The following is a 7,643-nucleotide window of genomic DNA, read 5'->3' on the forward strand; positions in this document are numbered from 1 at the left end:
AACGGATTTTGATGAAACTTTACAATAATATAGCTTATGCGTCAGAATAACACATAGGGTAGTTTTCGTCCCGTTATGGGGGGCAAAACCCCCTTAGGGGGGCAATAAAACACAATTTTTGTATAAATTCTCTAATATTGGGATGAAAAAATACTTGCACATATTTACATTATATGTCTATCGAAAGCTCTGATTTTTCTGCTGAAGATGGCACCTGTTCGAAATTCCTAAGTAGAATAAAAAACGAGTTATGAGCTTTTTAGATCCATGTTCGAAGGCTTTCCTCAACTCAATACAGTATTTAGTGTATCATCTCAACTCCCTGTCGATAGCGACAATTGTTGTATTGTTGACTTTCTTTGCTTTTCGTGATTGTTCAAGGCTTTTCTCAAGTCAAATCTTGAAGTAAGAGTTTTGCACAAGATTGGCAAATAATACATGATTTGGCTGATGATTTTCCATTTAAACGGAACTTTAATGTAATTAATGGTTTTTATTATTATTTATGCTAATTGAACACTTACTCATTATCCAAACAACCAGCAGATCGCCAAAATTTTTGCAGAAAGATTTCCGTAGCTGATGCATTTGGCAGTTTTTTCAACGTTGCTGTTTTTGAAGCCGAAGACTACGTCACAATGTTTCTCAGCTTTCACCATGTAAACAAAATATCGCCAATCAAAGAATTTTCAAAAGACTTTTTTTACTGTGTTAAATAATCCAGCAACTAAATTAGGCAAATCCATAAACAGCACAAAAACTTCCATTAATTTTCCTTTTTGCACAATTTCAAACAATCACCAAATTTTATTACTTATTTTGGTAACATTTCGGATGAAACTGTTTAGCGCCATTTTATGGTGACCAAAAATATCTCAGCATCTGGCGACGATATCTCTGTAACGAAAATTAATATCATATCGTTTTACAAAGTAAGGAAAGAATGGGGGAGCATCATCGAAGGTACCTCGAAACGACTTTCGCAAATTCGGTAAAATCGCACCAAGAGCCACAATGATTGAAATTTCCCGAAATAACTAAAGCAAGTATAAGGGGATTACGAGCGCAGCTACTTTTTTTTAATCACTTCGTACTTAATTAGCCATACAGAGAAGGTTTTAGACTCCATGTTAAAAAAAAAGTATCAACAAATTAATCTTTTTAAACATGAGAAGATTAATTTCATGTTTTTTAAATTTGTATATGCTTTCGTTTCTAAATCAATACTACTTTGTTCTTTATACTTATTGCTATTTTAGTTTTATGGGTAAGGAAGATACTCGATTTTTAATCACGTCAAAAAGATGTGTTTTAAATTTTTTTACTTAAAACAAAAAACAAAAGCAAGTAACGATTTTTTCTAATAATTATTACTGACCCAGGCAACGCCGGGTATTTTTGCTAGTTATATATATGATTGCATACACATTGTGCATAATGGATTACTGGGAATATATATACCCCTAAAGAAAAAACATGACTGGTTAAAAGTATTATCGCATAGAGGATGTAACAATGCCTATTGAATTTTAGCCTATTAATCGATAGATTCTGTTTTATATTGTTGAAATAACTTTTGCTAAGCACTTGAAATTATGCTGAATGAATTATTTACACCTAACCAATAGTTTTGAACTCCAGTTGGTATATTGCATCTCACTGTTCTCTCACCATTTGATTCATAACTTTCAAGTATGGGGCAATTCCATGAAAAATGAAACCAGTAGGTCAAAATTTCATATTGCAGTTATTTTGCTATATTATACATCATTGTAAAGCTTGCAATGTGTATTTTCAGAATATTGCATTGCTTTTTTAATAAAAATTAAATAATAATTTTTTTTCCTAGTTAGAAGTATGATAGTCGGGTCTTCAAAACAATCAGAAAAAAATACCCCATTTTCAAACGCTTATTTCTAATAGCAAAATAAAAATAAACAAAATTAATTGCAGTACAGCTTAAATTATTAACATAATACTATAATAACATGCATTTATTTTTATTTTTTTACAAAATGAAATTAGGCAATTAAAATTTTTAAAAAATGAAGTTCAATGTTACGTCCGTAACAAAAATTTAGCAAAAGTTGTTGTTGCTTCCTAAAAAATCAAAATTAAAAGAAATCCTTTTTTGTCCTTTTAGCAATTCATCAGAGTAATTGTTTACCATAGTTTATAACATTAGAATTTCTTTAGTTTTTAAAAAAATGGCGTTACAGACGTAACATTTTTTGTTACGGACGTAACAAAAAGCAGTACGTTACGTCCGTAACACATATATATTTTCAATTAAAAAGAAAAAAAATACAGGATAGGCAATGAAAATATAGGGTATGACATGTAATATGATATAACAAAACTTCTGATACTGTGATTTTCAAAATTTTATAAATATTAGTGGATATTTAATTTCATTTTTTAAAATTATTGAAATACACATCGTCGCCTCAGAGCAACATTAAGACATCTAATCCTAGGAATAAGACAAGATATCCTACTGTTGCTCTGAGGTGTTCCTCTCAATGTAAGATTTTTTTGTCCTCCAAATCCTAATTCAATTGGTGTTAATAATTCTAGATTAGCAATTAATGCTTAATAACATGCATTAAAATATTCTAGAGGGTTCCTTAATTTCTTAAACTTTGCTTCATCAATGCACTATGACACAAAAAAAAATAGTGTTCTCCCAGTAGATTTTTGTGAAAATTCCTTGATCATTTAACACGATGAAATCCAAAGCATTTTGTGCGTAATTTTTATCAATAAAGTTTTTTTTTTTTTAATTTATATTACAGATATTAATTATAGTTTTTCTCTTCAAACTTCTATCATTCTGAAAGCATAGCCAAATTGATATTACTTCTTATTTAAAAACTAACTTAGAGATAAGAATTTGTCCTGTTTAATAGTTTAAACCAAAGTTACTGAGTTACTTTTTATTGTTATTTACTCTCCACAAAAAAATAATATTTAGATTACTGTTTCATTAATGCGTTGAATATTTTCTAGTTTTAAAACTTAAATTAAAAAGCATAATTAGATTAGAGTTAAAAATACTAAATATTAAACTAGCTACATCTGATCCTCAGATAAGGCAAATTTAGTTTTGAAGCAAGATTTAGATTACTTAGACAAATGTTGGTCAAAATGTATTTTTCCGATGTCAGTTTCGACAGTTTTTTTTCCACCTTTGGCAAAAACGTGCCAATTCTATTAAAAAGCGATCAAAATCAAAGGCAACCGTTAAACTTTAAAAGAAATTTGGCAGTTAATATATTTGTTGAGAGATAGAGAAAATCATCGAAAATTCTTAAACTGTAAAAGTTCTTCCTTGTAGAAGACCCCCCCCCCCCCCCCGCTCTCCCTCCATGTTCATGTTAAAAATTTGAAAAATTTCTTTGTAACTGAATAATTCCACTTTTGTTTTGCTTAATTTCCCCTTGGATAATTTCACTTTTTATGACGCACCAATTTATATTTTATATTTATTTACATGGTGGTATATGGACGGGGGCTGCTCCCTACCTCCCCAAATCTTTAAAAACTATTAAAGTGTAACTTAAATGGTCAAAATAATGTATTAATCTAGACCAATGCACTCTCTTAACAAAAATTATTAGTATACATAAGCTTTTATTTGCTTTGTGCAATTAGTATATCAGACATGTTACGTCCGTAACACTTTTTTGTTACGTCCGTAACAAATATATAAATTTCTATCATAAATTTTACAAACAGTATCCATGAAAACTTTATGGTTTTAGAAAGCTTAAAATCTCTAGAACAAGTATTTCAAAGAAAATTTTAGAAATCTATGAATAATTCACAGGAATATTGGCAATTGTATGACAATGTATACATTTTACTGTTTTCTGAGTTACGTCCGTAACAGGCAGTTTTTAATTTTTGTTACTTTTTCTAATAAAGCAATCTGCACCCAAATTTTTGATAGCATTAATAACACCCAACTATACAGCAGAAAAAAAAATTGTAGCTTTTTATGAAACCAAATTGAAATTATGAGTGTTTAAAGTCTGTGATTGTTACGTCCGTAACGGTGGAATTGCCCTATGGTAATGTTACTAACAACATATTGATACTCAGGGGCTGATACAGAAAACTATTTGGGGTGGGGAGGGTTAGCTGAAGAATGACGACCCCCATGAACGAACCTATGGTTTTAGGTACGAAAAATTTCAAAAACTACTTGCGGGTAAATAAAAAGCATCAAATCAGCCTGGAATAAGACACCTAACTGGGGATAAACGTTGCAAATTGATTTCATGAGGAATGAGATGTAGTAGTTCAAATGTTTACTTTTAAAAATAATAAATGAAATGTTAAGATACTGTAATCATCTACATTTTATGCATAAATTTCTCGATTGTTTAGGGGGGGGGGGTATGACCCTCCAGCCTCCATGACTCTCCCCTTGTATCTGCCACTGTTAATACTTTGTTTGAGAAAAAAATAGAAGGGGACAGAGGAATCACTGAGTAAAACTCGAAATGGAACCAATATTTTAAAGCTAACAAGGGCCTGATTTTGAAAAAAAATGGACTTTTAGAAACTTGTAACAGTGTCCAGTTGTGAGCCCTACAATTTGCATTGGTCTTTTTATGACAAATTTCCAGTGCAAGAAATAATAATAATAAATGAAAAACATCTGTACTAAACTTGTTTGCAATATCTGATGATATACATTTCATTTTGCTACTGAGTGCAATAGTATATATGTGCACTACTCTTTAAAAAATGTTAAGTGTTCTGATTTTTTGTAATTTTGTGTCCTGATTTTTTTTTTTTTTTTTTTTTTTTTTTAAGCCACTACAAAGTCTCAGAGATATTTCAAGATTTCTCTCCTCAGTCATGGATTAAAGAACAGAAATTCACTACGTAATTGCCACAATAGTCGGGGCTTTCCCGAGTCTTGCTGTGCTATACTCTCCTGTTTGAACAAATAATTGACCATAAGTAAGCCTTACATTACCTATTTAGTGCCGATTTTTATGATATGGTTCTATAATAACCAAGGACGGATGCAAGGGAAGAACGATCGGCTCCTCCTTGAGCCGAGATGCAGGAACTGTCCCTCAACCTATTTTTGTTTCTCGAGTTCCAAAAATGTAATTTTAGATGATCTATAATGTTGTGAAAAAGTGGGCTCTCTATGGGAATTTTTTCAGAATTGTTGTCTTGAAAATGCAATCGTAGAATGTTGCTTAACACTTTAGTAATATTAATCGAAACACAGGTAGTTTTTCAAAGTTCCAAAAACTCTATTCTAGATGACATTATGGGGTTCAGGAGATCACCCCTAGAAAGTATAAATTGAAATTCAAAAAAGCAATTTTAGGACATCTTTGATGACGTTTAGTTAAAGGAAAGGGTTCAGGACGTCCCAATCCACTCCCAACAAAAAGAAATAAAGCAAAAGAAACTTAATTTGTTACGATCATCGGTGATGTTAAAGGGCGGAGGTTTTGGAATTTATTGAAAGGTAATCATCTGGATCCATCCATGGCAATAACCTACAGTTACCATTGACTGATAACCCATGATCTTACTATCATGTTTACTGACTTAATCTTAATTTTTTTATGATACTAACCATTTGACAAACTATTTCAGTTAGCACATCTGAAAAATGTATGTGTATAAAGAAGTGGTCATTTGTTGGTGCTAGGGGGTGGTGCTATTCAAAGGGGTTATGAAAAACCAGGCTTGTTTTAAAAGAGGGTCACAAAAAAAAAAAAAACCCTCATAAAGAAGGAGCATGAGAAATTGTCCAATTTCCATTGCAGAAAAGGAATTAAAGCAATTATACATTTTATGCTGAATGTTTTTCGAATGAATTAGCAATAATTTTAGCATAAAGCGACAGCGGCCTTGCCAGTCAATTATAATTTCTGCTGAAAAATTTTTAATCCTCATTGTATGCATTCAAAATCTTGCAGGTGACTAAACCAGCAATACCGGATCAGTAGCTGATAGGCTGCTTGCGGCCTATCAAGCTCTTTTGTTAAGTTAACCATAAAGACTAGTGATGGGCATAATCAAGATCTCGGGAATCAAGTACTTCTGATAATCGAGACTTTTTGAAAACGAGAATTCGAGTGATTGATGACAGAACTTTTGAAATCGGGAACTCGAGTGATTGACTGCTGGGGTATTTTGAATTCATATCTCACAATGTTTCAAATTGAGATCTTGAAATGTTTAAACTGCGTTTTTGAGTAATTAAAACTCAAGTTTTTCAAAATTGAGTTGACTTTGATAGGGGTGCCCACTAAAAAGAGGGGGGGGGGTCTATAGCACAAACAGCACCACTAAAATTTAAAGGGACAGTTTTTTGAGAGGGTTGTTTTGTCTTATTTTTGAGTGCGAGATCAGTCTCTTTCTAAATGAATAATCTGTAACATTTGAGAGGGTTTGCGATTACCTTGGGGGAGAGGGATGAATTGAATTCTTAAGTTGTTTCTGCAGGAGGGAGGGATGCCGTCAACCTGTCATTTAGGGACTGTGGTGGCCTGATTGGTGAAACTTCTAACTTGTGACCAGAGCCCAGCCCCCTTCCCCCCCCCCCCCCTCCCTCATTCTTGAAACAAAAACTGGAAATCCACTGAGCGGTAAAGTCTGGAAACTTGCTACTTGGACGGAGTTTACATTAGATGCGAAATTTAGTAATTATTCAGTTACAAGTTTTGCAAATTCAGCCTGCTGGTGTATATTAGTAATTTCGGTTTAAACACTGGCATTTTTAGTACCAAAGCTGACAACCATGGCTTAATTGTTTTCTTAACAGATCTTTATCATATAAGAGGGATGAGAGATTTAATCTCAATGGGTCCTTGCTCCAAATTAGTAAGCATTTCAGAAGTAAGGAATTAAGAAGTATTAGTTCTACAATTACATTCGTTCAAATTATTTCGATGAATATCAATGTGGTTATCATTTCTAATACTCACTATGCTAAATTTGTATGCTGTATGAAAGGTCAAATATGTATTTCGTTGAGTTATTTATAGTGCAAGGATAAAGGTTATGAAGATTTCAAGAATAAAATTATTTAGTAAGCACTAGAAAAATAAATTTTTGAAGTGTAATCAATGCTGTAGTTGAGAGAAACAAGTTTGAGGGGGGACCTCCTTTTCATATGTACTCTGCACAATTTAAAGCCAAAGAAAAAAAATTTCTCTGAAATATTACCACACAGTAGCTTGTACAATTTATTTGTATATTTATGACGCAATGGGACTTGATGGCTATTGGAAATAACTTTTATGTCAGTTTCAGTTTTTTTTGGGGGGGGGGAGATGTATTGATGTAAGCAATTAAGGTTAGTAAAACCAACCCCCTCCCGTTCGAATCCTTCAATTCATTTTAATTTTTAACTGGAATTGTTTGCTGTATATGTTGTTATGCCCTTTTCTTTAATTTCCATATTTTACTCAGTAAAATTTTAATACTGGTCGAAATTTTAGATTTCATTAGTCACTATGATTCTAATTGGAGCTCATTCAGTTGCAGATGATTGCCCATTGTAGAGACTGCAAGTTTTTTTTTTTTTTCCTTGACTTGTCTCATTGCAAAAAGAAGTTGTTCTAAGCCATTTCATGAAAGTAAAAAGAATCATGTAACGT

This window comes from Uloborus diversus, unplaced genomic scaffold (genome assembly GCF_026930045.1).
Source record: "Uloborus diversus isolate 005 unplaced genomic scaffold, Udiv.v.3.1 scaffold_974, whole genome shotgun sequence".
NCBI lineage: Eukaryota > Metazoa > Arthropoda > Arachnida > Araneae > Uloboridae > Uloborus > Uloborus diversus.